The following is a 22,196-nucleotide window of genomic DNA, read 5'->3' as shown; positions in this document are numbered from 1 at the left end:
TGGTAGAATGAAGTGCTTTGCAGTTGGAGGATGATGTCCCAGGTTCTAACTGGTTCTTGTTTACCTCATTTAGTTACTTGCCAGTGTGGACCCCTCCATCTTAACACTGTCTCTCTGACAGGAATGGATCTCATACTTTGAATCTCTTCGATTTTTTCCTTCATCTGCCAGTTGGAGAAGCTCTTCAGCTTTGAGAAGGCTCATGTGATTTGGTTAGGTTCACCAGATTGTAACCTTATTACACAGTGTGACAGAATCACAGGACCAGCACCAGGAGGTGGAGCGCCTGGGAGCTATTTGAGAATTCCATGAGCCACAAATAATGTATATTCCTTTCTTCTGGGACAGGTTAGGACGTTAGTGGCCATGAAGTTGGACACTCTCTTGAGGAAGTTTGCTGATAATCTCAGTAGCAGCTGACTTAGACATTATCAGATTCATGGGAGTACAACATGATTTTGAACTTTTTCTAAAATATTTTCCTGGCTGTATCATAAAGCTTTTAAAATGAAAATTGTAGACCTTAGAACTCCACTTTCCCCCCACAACTTCTAACTCTTAACACTTTTCAGAAATAAGAACTTAAAGGATTTAAAGATGTGAAAAGCATTTGGGAAGCACTTTCTATTTATTCATTTATTAAGAATTATTAAGTTGAATCCATATATTAAATTCATACATAGAAATCCTAACCCTTAATGAGTCAGAAAGTGACCTTTTTGAATGTAGGATCATTGCAGTTACAATTAGGTAAGAGAAAGTTAGAATAGGGTGTGGGCCTAACCCATCATAACTGGGGTCCTCATCAAAAGATAAAGAGGGAGTAGACACTTACAGGGAAGTTCCCGTTTGAAGATGAAGGGAAGAATCTCATGATGTTCTGTAATTCAAGGATGGCCAAATATTGCCAGAAAACTACCAGAAGCTAGAGAAGAGGCAATGAACAGATGCTTTCTCATAGACCTAAGAATAAAACAACTTTGCTAATACTTACATCTTGAAGTTTTAGCTACAGAACTCTGAAATAATAGAATTTTATTACTTATGTCACTGAGTTTGTGATACCCTGTTATGGCAGCTCTGGGAAAGTCATATAATAAGCAATCAAACTGACCCAAATTTTAAAGCTATACCCTAAAATATACAAAATTTGTGTTGTGACTATATATCATTTTACTTCTAATAATTATTGTTAAGTATACAGCAACAACATTTGAGAAATTAAACACATTTGGCTTTGGATATATATAATATTTGTATACAATGATATCTTGGTTCACAAACTTAATTTGTTCTACAATTTTGGAAAAGACGACCATGTTTGTGTGGGAAAGATGGCTCTGGTCATGTTTGTCACCAAATTCAGTGCTTGCAAACAAAAAAAAGTTTTGTCAAATGCTTCTGTTTGTGCACCAAATTGTTTGCAAACAAAAGCATTTGTGAACTGAGGTACCTCCCTCTCTCGCTCTCCTGCTTTCTCTCTCTCTCTCTCTATATATATATATACATACATAATACATATATTTTATACATTATGTAAAATGTATATATAAATACACATACATACACTTATACATATATATACATTTCTGACATTTAAATTACAGAAATTAATTTCTCACAGTTCTGAAGTTTGGAAATGTATATATATGTATAAATGTATATATATATTATACATATACATACATTTATGCAAATGTAAATTACACACACACACACACACACACACACACACACATATATATTTGAGTCTTAGTTTCTTGTTGCTGAGACAGAATATCCAACACCCAAAGTTAAAGGAGGAAAGGTTTATTATAGCTCACAGTTTGTAGAGATTTCAGTCCACAGATAGCTGACTCCAAGGCAGGGCCACATGGCAAAGGAGAAATAGTCCCTAGCAGGGCAGGCAGAAAAAAACAGTCAGATTTCTTCCTGTCCCTTTATATTTCATCCAGTCTGAAAGCCTATTGATTGGTACCATCCACACCCAGGATGAGGCTTCTCTCTCCAGTAAATCTATTTAGTCATACCCAGAACTGTGCTAATCTAATTAGAGGATTAATCTAGATATCATACATGCTTAATCCCAGTGTCACATACCCTAGATCCAGCCACCTCTCCAATGTCCTACCTATGAGCTCATGAGACACTGCAGGGACATCTAGACACAAGCCATGACTTGTATATTTGCACATTGAGCTCTTATTAAATGACACAATATTAAATAATACAAACATAAAAAGAACCTCTTAACATCTTTAAGTAGAGGGTTAGGATTCATTATTGCACCTCATGCTATCATAATGTCACATTTACAACAGATATTCAATAAATAGGTAAGCAGTTTAAAAATGTGGAAGAGGAAAGTTGATTAGCATAGAGGGTAACAGAATTAGGCCATAGGAAGCCCTAAAGAAACAAACAAATGAACAAATTAAACAGAAATGAGATGTATTAAATTCAAAAGCCAATGCATTAAATGTCTGCACTGTTAGGAAAATCTAATCTCAGGAAGTTACTTCTCTACCAAATACTTATATTGCAATGGCAAGCAGAAACCCCAAAATAACACCCAGGATTTAGAGGCAGATTTATTTACAATGATGGGCATTGATCAGGATCATTCCCAGAATATCAGGTCCCAGTCTCTGGTTGTCTAGTTCTTGTACGGGATAATCAAGCAGAAAGTACAGAGGCAGAATGGCTTCTCAATTGGGGAATGGTGTATACAATGTGCATCATAGTGACCAGTTACACATCACAGTGATCAACCCTTCCTAAGAGACAGGAGCAACTGGAACTAGAACAGGAACTGTTACCTGGGCAACTAAGAAACTGAAGAATACCGGCTGGGGGGCGGCATTTTCAGTTTCAATGCACACCCCTGCCCTGCCCTGCTAAGTACACCAGCAGGACCTGTAAGTATGGTGAGGAATGAAAGCGACCCAGAGTGCAGCTTCTTGGAGAGCTTAGAGTTCAGTGGATAAGATTCAAACAACTATATACAATATTGGAAGATATTGAAATTACAAATCCTCTGGAGTGCTATGAAGGAAAAAGCGCTTCCATTCTTGTCCAAGTCTCACTCAACTTTGGCTTCTGTAACAAAATATCATAGGCTACGTGACTTAAATGACAGAAATTAAGTTTCTCACGGTTCTTAAGGTTGGAAGTTCCTGATGAGAGTGTCAGCAATGGTCAGTGTGAGGACGGTTCTTGTGGAGAAGGCTGCCTTCTCACTGTATATTCTTCCAGTGTGCTTTCCGTGCAGTGTGTGCACATAAAGAGATAGAGGTTTGATGTCTCTTTTTTGTTTATAAGACTAGGAATTTAGGGGAGCAAGTCTTGCCTTCATGTCCTCATTTAATCTGAATCACCACTCATAGCCTCTCTCTTCACACTGAGGCTCTTTGTTTCACAATATGAGTTCTGAGAGGACACAAATCTCAGTCTCCAACACTTCCCTTCAAACTGTTCCTCTAAGAAGCAACTGGAGTCACTCTTTATAATGTTAGGCAGATAATATCACCCTCCACACAGGAGTCTACAAGGGCTTCCTGTTTCCCTCAGAAAAAAAGCCAGAGGATCTACTATGACCTGCAAAGTCCTATTCCATCTAAATCTACCCTGCCTTTCTAGCCTCAGCTTTTAACAGTTCTTCTCCAAATCATTCCACTTTAGTTGCTGTAGCTCCTTCTCTTCCCGAAAGATTCCAGGAACTCTTCTTCATCAGGATGTTTAATCAGGATGCATTCCCCACCTAAACGCTGTCTCCTTAGTTTGTCACATGGCTTGGTCTTCCCTTCCTTGCCCCCTTTGCTCATTTATCACTTTCTCTGCCAGACTTTCCAGCCATTCTATCTAAAATAAAACTAAGCATCTGAACATTTTAATGCTCAATTTATTAGTTATCTTGCTTACTGTCTGCTTCTCTCACTGAAGCATTACTTTGCAGTTTTTGTATACTTTGTTCACTGTTGTATGTATAGTTCTCAGGAAATGCCAACTGTACAAAATTAAATTTGTTGCAGGAAGAAAAAAATACATTTAACATAGGGTTGTGATAAGAAAGAATGGGCGAGATATATCTAGGATAATAAAGAATAAAGCTGAGACCTGAAAAACAAGATGGCATTCACAGAGACATGCTCCAGAAAGAAATGGAAAAGAATTTGATATGGTTCAGAAAGTGAAGGAGGAGAACAGTACCAAGATGGTGGAGTGATAAGCAGCAGAGAAAGAGCCTGAGAGTCAATGTTCAGATGCTGGAATACAGCAGTGTGAGGATGACAAGGAGGAGGGACCCAGCAGGATCTGGAGCACAAATTGAAGCCCATGGAGAGAGTGAAGAGAGAAACTTCAAAGAAGAAGGAGGGACCCAGTGGAGCCTTCTTCCTAAGACAGCACTCACTGTGAGAGAGGGGGAGTTCAAACCTGCAGGCACACAGCGACTCTTGGTGGCCCCAGAGGCCTCCATGGAGAGATGTAGCAGTGGATGTGAAGTCCTGCACTAGCACTTGAAGAACTGCACAGAGAGATACAACAGTGGAGGGGAGCAGTGGACAAGAAGATGAGTGTTGGGGTTCAATCATTCCACACAGAGAGAGCAATTGGCCAGGACCATCTTGGAGAGGGTCTCACTGAGCTTAGAAGTCAGAGTGGCTGCTGCCTCCATCTCAGAGCTCCCAGTTTGGCTCAGCCCTGCAGAGGCTGCACTGACAGCAGCAGGCTAACAGCTGCATCTGGTCTTGGTCAAAAGATGCAGACTCACTGAGATTATCCACTACCCCTCCAAAAAGCCGCTGCTGGCTTGCTGGGATAAATCAACATGGACCAGGACTCTGTCTCCATGTATTAGCTACTGGTGACAGCAGAGACAAACCTGAAAGTGTACTTTTCTCTTTTCTTTTTTCTTCTCTCTGTTATTTTTTGTTGTCATTGAATTATTTTTTTTGTGTGTGTTTGTTTCTCTCTCCTTTACTGTTTGATCTTGTTTTTATATGAGTGAAAACATGATTTCTAGCCTTTTTGTGGTTGTGTTTCTGTTCTGTTCTTTTTGTCTCTTCCATCTCTCTTTCCCTCCTTCTTTTGCACCAGTTTCCAAAAGTTAGCATGATCCCCCTTTGTCTTCCAGCCTTACTTCTAATCTCTTCCTCTTCTTCTACCTCTCTATTGTTTCCTTTAGCCCTCTAAAATTTTAACATATTAAACACTTATATACTGCATATAATTTTCTGTTTTGTTTTAGATTTTTTTAATATAACCACAAATCTAGTTTGTATGGTGAAAGGTGGCAAATTAATGGTTACCTCAGTTTCTCATTTTCTAGGCTCTTTGATGCTACTATTATTGCTGATATTACCATTATAGACAAAAGTGGCATGATTGTTCTAAAAAGCTATTTTTCCTCATATTCCAAGACTGAGATTGACTAAGGGCTACAGAAAATACTATGGATCAGTACCAAAGTACGAGTGGCTGGGCCAAACAGGCAGCAACTTCTCATGGTCTCAAAAAGTTGAAGACATAGGATCTTGCAACAAACTCAAAACCCCAAATCCACCTGCACCTGGAAAATATCTCAGAGAAGTAGTAATGCCCTAAGGTTTTTAAATATTAGCAATAAAGCAACCTACCATAGGAAATTTGCAAGCATCACCCCAGTAATCAAACTAAAAAAGGAAAAGAAAATGAGAAGACACTTAAATAAGATGCAACCCCAGAATCCAGCTCACCAAAGCCAAACCCATGGGACAATGAGGTAGCACAGTCCAAAAGCCACCCACCTGGCCTCTCTGAAGTGGTAACAACAAAGCAAATGAATGAGGCTCTAGAAGAAATCAACTCAAATAATTTCTGCAGGGATGGTGTCCACAATGAAAATCATGCTTAGTGACTCTAGAGCAGATACAGACAGAAAACTAGAGGAGCTTCAGGAAATTATGGAAGCCATGAATGCTCAGCATAGGAAAGAAATGGAGTCCATAAGCAGATTTGAGAAGATATTCAGTAGAATAAAAACTCCACTGAAAGTATCCACAGGAGATTAAACCAATGTGAGGACAGGATCTCAAATATAGAAGACAGGTTTGCAGTTAGCAATCATGAAAAGAAAGATTTCTTAAAAGTAGCAAAGGACCATGAAAAATCAATCGAGTAGGTGCTAGATGAGGCAAAGAAGAATAGCTGAAGATTGATTAGAGTCAATGAAAAAGCAGGAGACAGCACAAATGATATAAAAAAAATCTGTTTACAGATGTCATGGCCAAAAACTTCTCTGGTAGGGAAAAAGCATTTGATATAGTTAAGTGAGGTGTAGAAAACTTCAATTAGCCATGATCAAAGAAGTCTGCAGGTAGGCATAGCATAGTCATGATTCCACAAATTCAGCACAAGAGTAAAATCTTTAAAGCAGTTAGAGAAAAGAAACAAATCCCCTATAAAGAAAGCCCATCAGAGTCACTTCTGACTTCTCAGCATAAACTCTCAAGTCAAGGAGAGCTTGGAGTGAAGTATTTCAAATTCTAAAAGAAAACCATCTCAAAGCCAGATTGATGTATCCCACAAAACTCTCTTTTAAAACTGATAGAGAAATAAAACATTTCCATGGCAAAGAACATCTGAGGAAAATTATGACCACCAAACCAGTACTACAAAATGTTTTGAAGGACATTCTAAAAAGAGAAAACAAGGACTACAACTCCATAAACCCCCATAGAAGGAATCCATCAGAAAAGGCAAACAATTAAACAAAGGGAAGGAAAAGGTGGGGAGGCAACAACAGGAAAATAATGTGTCAAGGATAAGTCAAGAGTTATCAGTTATAAGCATCAGTGTTAATGGTATCAATTCACCAATCAAAAGACACAGACTGGTAGAATGGATCAAAAAGAAAAATTAAAGAATATGGTGCATAGAAGAAATACATTTAATTCAAAAAGACATGCATAGATGGAAAGTCTAAGGATGGAAAACAATGCTCCATGTAACCCAGAAAAAAGCAGGAGTAGCTATTCTATTTGCAGGCAAAGTGAATTTCAAGCCAAGATTTATTAAGAGCGATAAAGAAATTCACTACATCCTTGTAAAGGGAACGATCCAAGAGGACAAGATAACAATCCTAATGCATATGCACCAAATACCAGGCACCCAACTATATAAAACAAATATGAATGGGGATGAAAAATCAAATAAGCATTAGTACAATTGTATTGGGGGATCTCAATTGCTGCCTGTCTCAAAAAGACAGATCAAGTAGACAAAAACTCAACAGTGAAATATTAGAACTAAATCAAACTTTTGAGCAAATGTACTTAGTAAATGTCTACAGTATTCCATCATACAACATTGCAATGCACATTCTTATTAGCTGCACATTCTCCAAAATAGACCACATACTAGCTCATAGAACACACTTAAGTAAATGTAAAGGAATCAAAATTATTCCATGCATATTATCAGAACATAGCACAATGAAATTGGAAATCAGTGGCGAAAGAAACTGAAAGAACTTCATAAACAAATTGATATTAAATAGCACCCCCTTGAGAATAGATTATAAGATGCAGAAAGAACTCCAGACATATTCAGTCACCTTATCTTTGATGAAGGTGCCAAATGCATTCTCTGAAAAAACTGGATCTGCACATGTCAAAGATTCAGATTGGACTCATATCTTTCACCATGCACTCAACTAAATTGGAAATGGATCAAAGATCTAAATATTAAAACCAAAACATTAAATCTGCTGGAAGACAGAATAGGGAAAACTCTTGAAGACACTGGTGTAAGCAAAGACTTTATGAATAAAACCCTAATTGCACAGGAGCTATCACAAAGAATCAACAACTTAGATCTCACCATATGATAAAGCTTTTGCACAGCAAGAGAATCCACCAACAGAGTGAAGAGACAACCCACAGTGTGGGAAGTATTTTTTCCAGCTGTTTCTCAGACAAAGGATTACTACTGAAAATATATAAAGAGCTCGCAAAAATCAGACTTCCCAAATTTAAAGACCCAATGTAAATCTGAAATGAATACACATTTCTCAAGTGAAAAAATACAAAGAGCAAATAAATATATGAAAAAATGTCAACCTCACTGATCATTCGAGAGATGCAAATTAAATCAACACTGAGATTCCTTCTCACCTAAGAAAGAATAGCTATTATTAAAAAATCAACCAATAATAAATGCTGGAAAGGTTTTGGGGGAAAAGGAACTCTTCTCCACTGTTGTTGGGAGTATAGACTGGTAGAGAATCACTGTGGAAATCATTATGGAGATTCCTTAAAAATTTAAGATTGGAGGTCATATATGAACAAGCTAATCCCCTTCTGGGTATTTTTCAAGAAGAATTAAAAACATCGTACCAGAGCCTTATATGTGCACCCATGTTTATAGCAGTGCAATTTAGAATTAGTGGATCTTCAAAACAACCAGGTGCCCATTAACCGAGTAATGGATAAAAAAAGATGTGGCTTTTATACAGTGGGGTACTATTCAACCATAAAGAAGGATAAAATGGAGACTTTTATAGGTAAATGGATGCAACTTGAGACCATACTCATAAGTGAAGTAAATCAGATGCACATGTGTAAACATTGTATTTTCTCCCTAGTGTGGGAAGCTGAAAGAGTAAATAAGATCCAGAATGTGCAATCAGTATTGTAAAATGTGAAGAAACTGTTAAAAAAAGAGAGAAACTGGAATGGGGGAATGGAGTAAAGAAGGAAGGGGAAAGCAGTATATATATATATATACACACGTATATATAACTATCTTAACTGCCATATTTATATTAGTTAAGATGGTTATACTACTAATTTATCTCAGTTCATTGAATAGAAAGTTTTGTGCTAATGTTGTTTGGACAATCAAATGCCAATATCTTCTACTCTGAGTAACTAATTTAAAGATAACAGTATGCAATGTATTAACCATTGTTTCCCTCTAATTATCTTGTTTTGAAATTTTGTTTTTTTTCCTTTTTCTCTTTAAAATAAAAAAAGTGAGAGACAATATGACTGGAATACAAGAAAGAGGAAAGGAATGAAAATGATGGAGATATAGGCAGGGGTCACTTAGAAGGCACTTGTAGGCCATGCTAAGGAATTTCCTTTTTTTCCCTTTGTCCAATGAGAATCCATTGGAATTCATTAAGTAAGGGAGGAATGTGGTCTGATGTAGTGTTTCTAAAAGTAGCACTAGTCTATGAAAAGAGAGAGAACAGTGTGTAGGCAAGAATGGCAGCAGAAGAAGTATTATATTCATGCAGACAACATATCATGGTCACTTGGATTATATGATCCTCCTTAGGGAAATTCTAATTTATTTACCTGGTGTTAACTTTATAGCTAGTTTCTGTCAATATCACATAATTATAATGCAGGTGGAAGTCTGGATATATTCCTCTTAGTTGATCATCACTCGTTGGGTGCAGCATGAGGGTAGTGCAAGTTTAGTAATAAACGTAGACTAGTATGGTATTTATTTTACTGGCAGTGTTCTATTCCCAGCATATTTGGTAAGTTTACGGGATCTGACAGTGAGGATTAGTTTTGAATTGGCACTACCTAATGTCTATGTGAATTTATATGTGCCAATATTTCTCTACAATATGACCATGTAGCCAGAGAAGAACCAGTTGGCTACTAAATTTCTTCATCTATAGATGGAGATGCTTCTCATTTTGAAGGATCACAGTCTCACCTAAAATAGGGATGGAAGAGAGGATAAATGAGTGGTGGCAATACTGGAGAAGAAAGGTGCAATAAAAATTGCAAGTATTCTAAGGACTATGAGAGAGCTTTACAACTGTGGATCTGAAAGGTATTTATAACTTCTCCATAACTAGTCATGACTGTTCCAGCTACAAAGAGAGGTAGTTTAAAATGGTAAAGATTTGGGGGATAACAAAGTTGAATTGTCCAAAGTCCTTGGCCTGTTTTCCAAATTCTAATAAATATGTAATCCAACCCACATATTCTAGGACAGAACTAACATTTTATTTGGATGCAATACAGTGTACAATTGTAGCTGTTTTTATAATTTCAGTACGGCAGAAGTTACTGAGTGTTACTATTATACAGGATCAGAAAATGGATAGTAGATACTACTATTGAATCTTAACACCTAGACATAATCAATCGAAGGACAATGAAACAAAGTTGGAAATAATATTAACCAGTTCCAGCTCAGATATAAAAATATATATGAATAATATTCCTGATGGAAATAACTTGATGTATTGGAAACACCTACAGATGCACAGGTGCACAGCCTTGGACCAGGAACATGATTAAAAGGAAGATGCTGTATTTCATGCTGTCTTTGTTAATTTCTGTCCCTTCTTTCAGTGGCTTCTGTGATCAATTTAATTTTTAAGCAAAGTCTACCATGAAAATGGAATTGCCCAAAATTTGCAAGTTTAGCTATGAGATTTTAAGGATCCCTGCTAATATTCTTCTATTACCTGTTGTTATCTGTAGACTTACTCTACAGTCAGAAAATTTGGGAAATGTTAAAGAGGACTTTAAATACATTCTCCTAGAGACAGAGATTGTGAGTGCGAGTTTATGACAGGCCTCACTGCTATTGGGCTTAGCATGCGTGAGAATGGGAGCAATTTCTGTCTTACCTCTTCAGCTTGGTGTACTGGCACTTAACATATTTGCAAATTAGCAGAATTTGACCATGAGACATTGTGCTTCAGCCCGAATCCAACCCAGTGATATGTACACCTCCTTCCTGTGTGCACAGCTTTATTTCACCACTGCATAAAACTTATTTAGGTACAGTATAATAGGAAAATACAGTAAGATGGTGCCCGTGACAGGCAAGTTGAGCTGGTCTATCTTGAGGGGCATATGACATAGTGGTTAAAGATTCCATGGTCTACATGACTGAGTTTAAATAGTTGATTTAGATCTCATACCTTCGTGACACTGGCCAACTTGTTTGAATTCGTTTTCCTCAGTTTCCTGGTTGGTGAAAGACAATGATTGTAGTAATTTCCATACAGGTAGTACTCACATTACGGGGTTCTGAAGAATAAATAAACTGGTTTAGGTAAAAGTACTTAGACATGAGCTAAGTACATGACAAGTTCTCAGAAAATGTTAGCTTTTGCGATGTTGCATGGACTATGGTGTGAGGAGAATGAGGTTAGAGCCCCTTGACCTTGAACATGAGGTCAGCATGGAACAAAGAGCACATGTTTGCTGGAACTCCGGCTTCTTGGGTCTGAAGACTATAACAGAGCACGGACATGTTCTACTTAATCAGCAAGAGAGGCTGAAAGCGGCCAGTACATGGTGCTGACATAGTGGAACACTGTAATTCTGTAGTAGTAATTGCTTTCCAAATTATTACTACTTTTGTGCTGTTTTGAGACTTCTTTTCAATTCAAGAGCCTCCCTCATCAATTACAGTGAGTTTTTGAAAACGTGGTGAGAACGTAGAAAAGTTGAAGTTGTTTCATGGATTCTTTAGGTACGATCCACTCCAACTCTTTAAAACATCTTCGTATTTCACCAATCAGACGCTCCCGCTTCTACCTTACAAATTCCCAATTAGTTGACTGACTGATCAATTTATTCAACAAAACTTTTGAATGTATGATAATGATAATAGTATTTAGTAAGTGCATACTCCGTGCTAAGCACCGTGAAAGGCATTTAAATGCGCATCTTACTTGATCATCGAAGGAATATTTGCAGGAAGAAAGTTTGATACCCATTTTGCAGATTAAATTTGAGATGAGGTACAATGTCTTACTCAAAGTCATATATCTTGTAAATGGCAGAATTTGAACTCTGGCCCAGAACTTAATCCAAAGCATTGTGTTATACAGCTTTTAATGTTATTAGGCTCTGTGCCTGGTGCTGGAGAAAGAAATATGAAGCAAAGTTTCCAATTTCAAGGAATCAGTTAATGTCAGAGACTAGCTTTATACACAAAGTTTGGCAACAAACTGGGATAAGCATTCAGTATTAATGTAACATACAGATTGTTAAGGGCTTTTCAAATACCTAGTGACTAACACTTGTGTTACTATAGATCCAAGTTTTCCTTCGCCTTTTTCCTCATTCTTACCACAATCTACTTCTCTCATGATTCATTGAGTCATGGCTCTACTTTCAGATGGGGTTGATAAATAATTGGGTGTAGGGCTATGATGTACTAAAGTCTCCTATTTCAAATAAATTACAGAGTGCTTCTAAAGGTGGGATCTTAACTGAACAAGACTGACCAATAGGCATCTCAAGTGCACCTGAAAAGCTGTGTGGTGATGGTTTATAGCCTGAACATTCATTCCATTAAACCACATGGATTGTCCTTTATGTGTAGATAGTTCTGTGTGACAACTATGTGTATATCTCCTAAATTTGCTGAAGGGAGGAAAATTTATCAACTCTGTTCACTGTCCCTAGCAAACCCTACTCTCTCTACTTTCTCACTGGATTTCACTTTTGAAAGAACATAGGGAAAAAGCTCCAATAGTTCATAAAAGTGGACAATTGGCTTTTAGAGTCAAATCTGGCAATAAGTCCAGGAAATCTTTGGAAAAAAAAAAAGTTCTTGGTATTTCCTTCTTCTTTTCGGATAATGAATTCAGAAAACCTCCCCCAACCAAGCTTAAAAAAAATGTTTACTCATCCTTCTGTTTTCCAATCCAAACTGGTATGATAACATTCAGGAGGTCAACATTTGAAAATGGTTTTTGAAAAAGAAAACCACCCACACTCAAAAAACTATTTTCCTTCCTAGTAAATGTAATTTTAAATTTCAAAGGCAGGATTTAGGTCAGTGGTTTGGGTCATTTTTTATTTTACTCAAACTGGGCCACCCTTCCCTTATTGTGCAATCCAGAGGAATCAGAAAGATGTCAGGTAATAAAAATCCAGCAAGGAAAAAAAAAATTGGAACACACTCTGCCCAAAGTTGCATGCCCTTAAATTCTGCTGAGTTCAGCAGGATTCATACATTAATAACGAAGGGCAGAGTTTGGTCCACTGATTTTATTATCATTGAAGAAGAGGTTTTTCTGACTGTAAAATGGAAAAATATAATTTATGATTCCAATCCAGGCTGACAAGCTGCACAAGAGATGGAAACTTACCTGCTAGTGGCTTCAAATGCAATAATATGCAAGTGAGGGGAGCCCAGGGGCACCCACACATGACCGAGAGGCACTCAGGTCCAAAATGACCTTTCGGCTGCTGGGGCATCCACAGCATATGGATGTGTTCTCAGAGAGCGTCCACGAGGAGGTTTCTTATGCCGTGGAGGCAGAACCAGGTGCGGAAGGCTGACTGGACAAGTGACCTTTACAGTCTGTCAATCTCTGTTATCGTCACAAATCATTGCAGTGCAAGGCAAGAGCCAAGAAGACTACTTTTCACCTCATACATAAAGCTCTAGCTTGCTAGTGTTGACACTTAACCTGGCCTGATCTCCTTGGACGCATGATGAAAATATGGAGGAGGTGTAAAAATGATGTTTCTTGGAAAACCTTTTGCCATTTTTCCTCTCTATTACTCTCAACCTGCTGTATGTATATTCAAATTTATATGCTTACTGTCTACATCCATTTGACCTTTGGAGTTCATACAAATATGCTATTTTCCTTTACTAAATGCTCCAGGGCTCTGGTCCCTTGGCTGCCTGATGAGTACATTTTTGGTATGACTAAAGCGATCCCATGCAATTGATCCATGGTTTTTTCAGTGTTTGTAGTGCTATGGACATATAGATGTTTTAGCAGGTTGAACTTTAATGAAAATGTTTCTCATAATCATGCCGACTTTCTCTTTATGTAACTCTTTCTTTTTGGGAGTTCATGTGTTTATTCAACAAACAAAACTTAGTGCTTGGTACACAGTGGACATTTAATTAGTGCTTGCTGAATAGATGAACGGCTTTTTATTCACAGAAGATATATTTGAGCTAGGCTTCGCTGAATAAATGGAATTAAATGAGTGGTTTTTTTTTGAGGGAGAGGAGACAGAATAAAGGTGGAGAGGTAGAAAAGTAGGAGGCATGTATGCCACAGAGACAGACCCAAAGTGTGATTTTAGAGTTTTAGAATTTTAGGAGAGAAATCAAAGAATATATGTCAAATGAGTGAATGAATGAAAGAACAAATGAATAAATAATAGTGTTTGGCACTGAACAACTAGAAAAATTGACAAGTTATTGCCCCCTCACAGACCATAAATCTAATAGGGTGATTATAAACAACTAATGATAAATGAAATTAATTCATTCAATAGATATTTGCTATGTACCTAATCTTGCATTAGTCAGGGTTCTCCGGAGAAATATGACAAGTAACACCTCTCTCCTCTCTCTCTCTCTCCCTCCTTGCCTCTCTTTCTCATGTGTGTAGATGGATATTTGCTTATTATATATTTGTACATATAATATAAGCAAAAATATAGTATAAGTAACATAGGTAAAATTCACTGTTGCATTAATGTGGAAAGGAAAATTGTGACCTGAAGGCTTCTTGGAATAGGTCTCAATGCTTGGTATGTAGTAATTTGATTAAAGCTTTTGGAATAAGCGAATGGCATCTCCTCAAAGATGATGCCATATTGGGGCTGGGTTTTGAAATTTATGTGGAATTACAAGTAAAGACAGAAGCAAGGGCAAGAAATAGGAAAGTATGAAATACTTTTGTACCGTGGACATTAGTCCAGAACGACAGAGGCGTAGAGCTTTAGAAGGACTGGGGACGAGGGGTGTTATGAAGACTTAGCTTCAGACGAAGGCTGAAGCCAGACCATAAAAGGTTTTGCATCTAGGCCACTGAAACTGTGTGTCATTTCATAGCCATTCCCGAACCATCAAATTTTTAAAGGAAGGAAAAGTGAAGTCATGTTAACAGTTTAGGAAAGTATTCGCCAAAGGACAGTCCTTTAAACACTTTCTCTTTGGATATTGGTTGGTATTATGTGGAAAAATCAACAACTTAATTTTTTAAAAAATTGAAACATGTTGAGCAAAATCAAATAATTTTTTAATTTCAGCAATACAAAGGGCCTTTAATATGCACTGTAAAGTGTAAAGAGATAGATATAATATGCTGGCTTCCAAATAAGTTTGGCCATGGAATTATTTTTGATTGCTCTCTAAATGGACTAACAGTACACTGCATATAGTTCAATGGAAACCTTGTTTTATGGAAGAGAACACTTGTTGAGAAACATATACTGGGTGAAAAGAGTGAATAGGAGGAAGATGGTTTGGAAAGTTAATAGAATAGCCACTAAGGGAGATAAGAGAAATCTAATCTGGGATCTTAGCATGATTGTGGAATAGAGACTTTTCTGAGGTAGAATCATATGGTTTGTGACAATGTTTAGAGGATGGGGTTGGGAGGTTGTGACAAAGAATAGAAAATTTAATGCCTTGGAGAATGGGAAGATGAGAATATCTTCTAGGGTAGAAATCCCAGAATAGATTCAAGTTTGAAAAGAAAGATGAATTTGAGAGACTAACTTTATTTAAACTACTATTTAAAAATATTTCAAAAGTGATAGCTTAATTTTATTACTTTCAGAAATTATATTTGATATAACGTTAATTTTTAAAATTTATTATTTAAAATATAGAATATAGTTTTCAGTGTGATTGCTCCACGTGACTAGAAAATAGTGCATAGTCTTTTGTTGTTGAATGAAAGATCCTACAAATGGCAACTTGGTCAGGTTGTTGGCAGTTTTGCTCATGTGTTTCTACTGTTTGTTTACTCCTATTACAGAGAGGAATGTGGCAATATCCCATTAAAATTATGTGTGTATCTTGTTTTTGAAGTTCTTTTATTTTTTTCTGGTATTTTAAAGCTCTACTGATGTGTACAATTCCACTTATCATTGTGATGAATTATGAAATATCCCTATATATGCCTAAATATTTCCTCTGCTGAATTATAATTTTTTGATATTAGTATTATTGCCACTTTCTTTTAATTAGTGTCTGCATATAGAAGGAAAAATATTGTGAATACTTAAAATTTTAAAAATATGCTAAGTGACACATCGCCATTCATCCCTCTCAAATTGCCGTCCCTCACTTACAACACATTTAGCCCTTTGTTCTTGCCACTTTTGGAAGCAGGTCTGGACCAGGTCCTGTCTCCTGTGCTGTCATGGCTGCCTTGATGTGAGGAATCAATTCAAAAGGAATCCGTGTTCCTTTTATAGTCATTCTGACTTTGGGAAAGTGCCAGAAGTCACATAGTGCCAGATCCAGCAAAAAAAGATGGATAAGGACACACTGTAATTTTTTTATGAGCCTGCCTTTCTGTTGGATGAACCTTGACAGCAACGTTCACTGTATTTCTATCACACTTTGTGAAGACTCATGAAATAAGGCTTCTAGAACTGCTTCGGAAAGTGGCGTGAGTAATAAGCATATTTGAAGGAAAGGGAAAGGAAATTATGGCAGCGTGTCTCTTATAGCATTGAGTTTAAAAAATGGTTTAACATTCACTATACTTTTGATCACATCTCATATATTTTTCAACCTTTTATAATTTATTTTTATCTTTCTAGATAAACTGGAGACTTAAAGTATAGCGGAATCTTTCTTTTAAAAAATATCTAATGCAGTAACTGCATTTTAATTGAGCTATTTAGAACATATGTATTTAATTATTGACAGCATATTGACAAAATCTAATATAATGCTGTTTATGTTTCATTTGTTCCATATATTATTAGCTTCTTCTCTTTTGCTACTTTATTTTAATTGAGCTTTATCTCCACTCTAAGCTTATTAGTTGTAGCTCTTTTAAGCTTTTCAATATTGCTCTATGGTTTCAAACATAAACTATATAAATATCAACTTTAATTTACAGCAGTCTAAATTAAAATGATAATATAGCATCCCAGACATAGTGTAAACATCTTTCAATAATATATATTGATATTTCTTCTTTCATAAATTTACTTTTTCTAAAGTATATACTGTATTTTTTCACTTATAATATTTTTATCCTTTATATCTGGATGTTATAAATCCTATAGAGCAATATCTTTGCTTAAATTAGTTATATTTTAAAGCAATTACAATGTGTCTTTAATATATAGTACCTTTTAAAATAACTATTTCTCATGATCTTAATTTTTTCATGTAAATCTGATTTCCAATTGGTATCATCTTCATTTTGATGGAAAATTTTCCTATAATATATTTTGTGTGTGCAACTACTGATGACTATTTCAATTTGGGTTTCTATGAAAAGATTATTTTCCATTCATTATTAAAAGATAGTTTCTCTGTGTCTAGAATTCTGGGTTCACACTGTTGTTTTCATTCTTCTTAGGCTTTTAATGATGTACCTGTAATGTCTTTGGGCTTGTACAATTTCTAACTACATGTCTGCTATTATTCTTACCTTTGTTCTCTGTATGTATATGCCTTTTGTCTGTGGCTACCTTCAAGATACTCTTTTGGTCTAAGGTTTCATCAGTTTTACAATGAAATGTCTTGGTGCATCTGTTCATATTTATCCTGAGTGGAGCTTTGTGCTTATTAAATCTGTTGTTTGCTGTCATTGCTTGTAGAAAGTTATCAGCTGTATCTCTTTATAGGTTTGTAATGATCCGTCTTCTGTCCCTTCTACTTTGACTGTAATAGTACTTATGTTAGACCATTTTTTCACATTCAGCAGCTTTCAAATGCTTCTTTCTTTTTTATTCTCCACTCTTTCTTCTCTTTGTATTGCAGTTTTTAGGATGACATAGTCTGAGTCTGCTTGTTTTATTTATTCTTTTTTCCACATTCCACTTTGATAAAGGGCCATACTGAAAAGGGAAACTCCTTATTACAATTGAAAAACAAGGCTTCCTGCTATAACTCTCAAAGAAATTTTCTGGCAAACGAGAGACTGATTGACCTAGTAAACATTAGGGAATTTCTTTGCTTATCATAACTCACAGTCTGCTTAGTCCTCCCTTACAGCAGCACGGTTTGAGATAGTTGAGCTATTGGTACTCAGGAGATATAGGTAGTGGTACATAAATCTCAGTCTCAGTTAAAAAAAAAATCACTTAGAAATATCCTTTGCACTACTGCTTTGGTGTTTAAAGGTGTGCTTAAGTGAGTTTGGGGGGAGAACACCTGAAGTTTGAACTTTGTAAGGGCAGTCACATCACTTAAACAAGATTACATCCACATTTAACCTTCATCAATCATAACAAACATGGAAAAAAAATCTTGAAAGTACATAGATGAAATTTACTATTATGACTATTTTCAGCTATATTTGAGAAATTCTAAGAAAACTCATAGGAAATTTGAATGATCATTATAAGAAGAAATATAGTATAAAAATTTCAAAGAATAGTCCCAGGCATTTCAAATTAGGAATATCACAGAAGAGAGTCCAAATAAATATATCCAAACTATAGAGAAAAGAAAATTTTCCAGAGTTTGCACCCACGCCACTTTGTTGAGCAGAGAACAGAAAACAGTTGTAGGGAATCTGTGATTCTACTCATGCTGGCCAGGAATGGCTTCAGATGCAAAGATATAAGTAGCCAAGAAGTTACTCTTAGTCTATTTTCTCTCCCTATAACCTGAGACTGGGTATTTATAAATGAAATAGGATCATTTTGGATCATAGCTCTGGCTTCCAGAAGCTGGTGAAGGCCTCATATTGCTTCAGCTCATGGTGGAGGGCAGACGGGAAAGAGGTACGTATGGAAGAAAGGGCGGGACAAAGGGGATGAGATGTTTCATAACAATGCACTCTTGTGAGCACTAATCGGTTCATCGTGAAAACTAACCTAGTCTGGTAAGAAACAGGTTGGAGGTTGGAAGGGGGATCCCATCTCCCAAAACTGCTACATTATCAACCAGATTTCACCACAACTTTTGACAGAGACAAATCATATCCAAACTATAGCAAAGGTGAAGTCAATCTCAACAGTTGCTACGTCGCATAAGTTCCCAGCAGGGACTCATCATTCTATAAACTGATTGTTCTGTAGGAACTTGGTATGTTCCAGTTTCTGCAAAGGAATTGCTTTCATGTTCACCCATGTGTTCCTAGCACCTAACACACTGTACAGAATGCTACAGACATACAATCAATATTTGTTTAAGGAAGGCATACATGATATTGATCTGCCAGGTGTGTATGAAATGTCAACACTCTGTTGAAACCACCTGGGGGGCAGGCCTGGGTCATTTATCTGTCCTCCTACACTAACCATCCTTTCTTCATAACCTGCTGGTGAACCCAATTTCAGAGAAATCAGAAGTTGCTAATTATGAAATTCTGGGGACTTGTTTATCTCAGTGACATTGGAAATTCTTGATGCTCGAGGGCTGTACTTAAGTAGTTTTAGTTTTAGTACATAAGAATATCTTTGCATTTATTTCCCCGTAAAGAGAAGGTAGACGAACTCTTTATGTTCTAATAGCATATATGCATCTGTATGAAGAGAAGCATATGTATTTTATTTGGCAGGAATAAATGTTAAAATAACTGTTGTAAAAGTGGAACAATTACCCTTTGAAACTGAGCTACCTACTAATTGGAAAATATCTTGTATTAGTTTTCTATCAGTGCTGTAACAAATTTGTTAACTTAATACAACACCAATTTATTATTTTACATCCTTGTAGGTTGAAAATTTGACACAGATGTTACTGGAATGAAATCAGGGTGTTGGCAGGGTTACTGTATTCCCTTCTGGAGGCTTTAGGGAATGATGTTTTTCAGGGGCTTTTCAATTTCCAGGCAGCATCCTACATCTCTTAGCTTATGATCCTTTCCTCTGTTCATTAAGGTCAAAAGTATTGCATGTTTTAGACCATTTTACTTTAGTGATGTCTTCCTCTCTGACTCTCATTTTTGTTGGTAAAATTTCTTCTGTTTTAAATACCATGTGATAAGATTGGGGCTATTTGAATAATCTAGTGTCCTGTTACCATCTTAAATTCATAAAAGTAAATCATATCTGGGAAGTCACTTCTACCATATAAGGTTACGTATTCACAGTATCTAAGGATGAGGATATGAAGACTGTTGGAGAATCGTTACTCTACCTACCGCAGAACCACAGAACACCTACATTTTAGGGAATGTTTGGGGATGTGGGTTAGTGAAGAAATGCTTCTTTTTCCATAACAGAGTGTCTCTGTCCTACAACTCAGTGAGACAAATGTTCATATTGCAAATGCCAGAGGTTACAAAGAATTTACTGCTTAGAGAGGAAAAGAACTGAAAGTTTTATTTATAAACATGGTGCTTCATTTGGCCTAAAAATGTTGAACTGAGATTTTGTTCTTCCCATGAGGATCTGACAGAAAAATAACTGTTTTAACGTTAAACCGGTGTGCTCCTTATTTCAATTACAAACTCTGCCACCTGATTCTCTTAGGATTTTGGCATGAGTTGATGTTATTGGAGTGTATGGATATTTGGACAGTGAGGAATCTGAATCCTGAGATTCTGGAGTTAAGACATTATCGATGAGAAATACATCACTTTGCATTTGTTTATAAAAAAACTCAAACAGTAATATTACTAACATATATCAATGATGCTAAAACCAAATTCACAGGATTCTGAAGATCAGTTGAATTTAATTAAAGGGTTCAGTTGGTATATTTTTGCACTCTCTATTTCAGTTCTTTGAAGAGGAGCAATAATATTTTGTGATGAGTGTTACCTATATTTGTCTGAGTATATAAATAATAAAGCCTTTTCACCAAGAGTTAAAACTGTTTATAGCCTGTGGAGAATTTCATAGTAACTATTTTTATCCCATCATTTCTCTTGGAATCTTATGTAAACATCAGAAGAGCATTATCTGCAAGCAGGAATTAGGGTTAAAAATAAGATGTACTCATCAAGCTTTCAACAGAGATAGCAGTTTCCAAATTGACATGCTGTCAAAAACCTTCACAACTGCAAAAGATACCATGATTTCAAAAGGGAGACCCATGCCTAAGTCAGCCAAATATCTTTGCTTTCTATGCAAATCTCTCTTGATGAGTGAAAGGAATCCCATGTGTCTTCAAAGAATGTGTGTGTGTGTGTGTGTGTGTGTGTGTGTGTGTGTGTGTGTGTGTTGGGTGTCTTGGCCAATGAACAGGCAATTTCGCTGTAATCACTGAGACCATTGGTTTATAGTTCCAAATATTTAGGAAGTGGAATGAACTATTTATGTAGGTACAGTAGCGCCTGTGGTACTAATCACTATGGAAGCATTACTTTAGCTCTGGGAACAAACAAAACAAAACAACAATAACAAAAAATACAGGTGTTCAAAGGCCCCAAATGCCTTCACTGTCCATGGAAGTCCTGTGTCCTGGGTCTGTCTTTTCAGTGAGAGGTGAAAGGCATTGCAATATGGTTACTGACTGAGGCCTCAGAGCAAAAGGCCTGGTTCTATATTCTGGCATTGCCACTTTCCAGTTGTGTGATTTTAGGAATGTCACAAGACCTCTGAAGACCTCCAGTTCTTCATCTACAGCATGAGGATAGAATTGTGCTTATTTCACAGGACTGTTGTGAAAGGCATGTCATTTGACGTGTGTGGAATGCTTAGAACAAAAAATCCTGTCACAAACTGAGCGTGACAGAAGTTACCACACTATTCTTGTTTGAGGTCATTTTGCAAGTCAAATGCTTTTATAAAGAGTTATGCAAATAATTTTTTAGTAAATTTCAGTTCTCTTATGACAGCTACATATTTGAAACCAAATATAGAAAATAACTTCAACAGTGAGAAAAGTACTCTACTCTCAACAAAGTCCTATCTCCTGTTCTTTCAGAGCATCGGGCCACATCTGGGTCTCTTCACTGTTTGATCAGAGCTATGTCATCACAGAATTATGCTTCTTCTGCACCACTTACACAGGTCTGGGAGTAGGGTGAAGTGGACGAGACACTAAACTCAAGCACCAGTAATTTAAACTAAAACAAAACAAAAAACACCCAAAGTGAATAATATTCCAGTACTAGCAATTAAACCCAGGGAGCACTAAGCTACATCGAAGCTCTTTTTACTTTTATTTTGTGACAGCATCTTACTAAGTTACTGAGTTGACTGACTGGGCTTGAACTTGTGGTCCCTCTGCCTCAGAGGGCTGGGATAATATGCATGCACCACTACACCTGGCTACTAGACAATATTTTGCAATAAAAATTAATAAAAACATCTACA

The sequence above is a fragment of the Chinchilla lanigera genome, unplaced genomic scaffold, assembly GCF_000276665.1.
Source record: "Chinchilla lanigera isolate Chin_1 unplaced genomic scaffold, ChiLan1.0 scaffold00037, whole genome shotgun sequence".
NCBI lineage: Eukaryota > Metazoa > Chordata > Mammalia > Rodentia > Chinchillidae > Chinchilla > Chinchilla lanigera.
The sequence above is the reverse complement of the archived record's forward strand: the minus strand, read 5'-3'. Positions refer to the sequence as shown.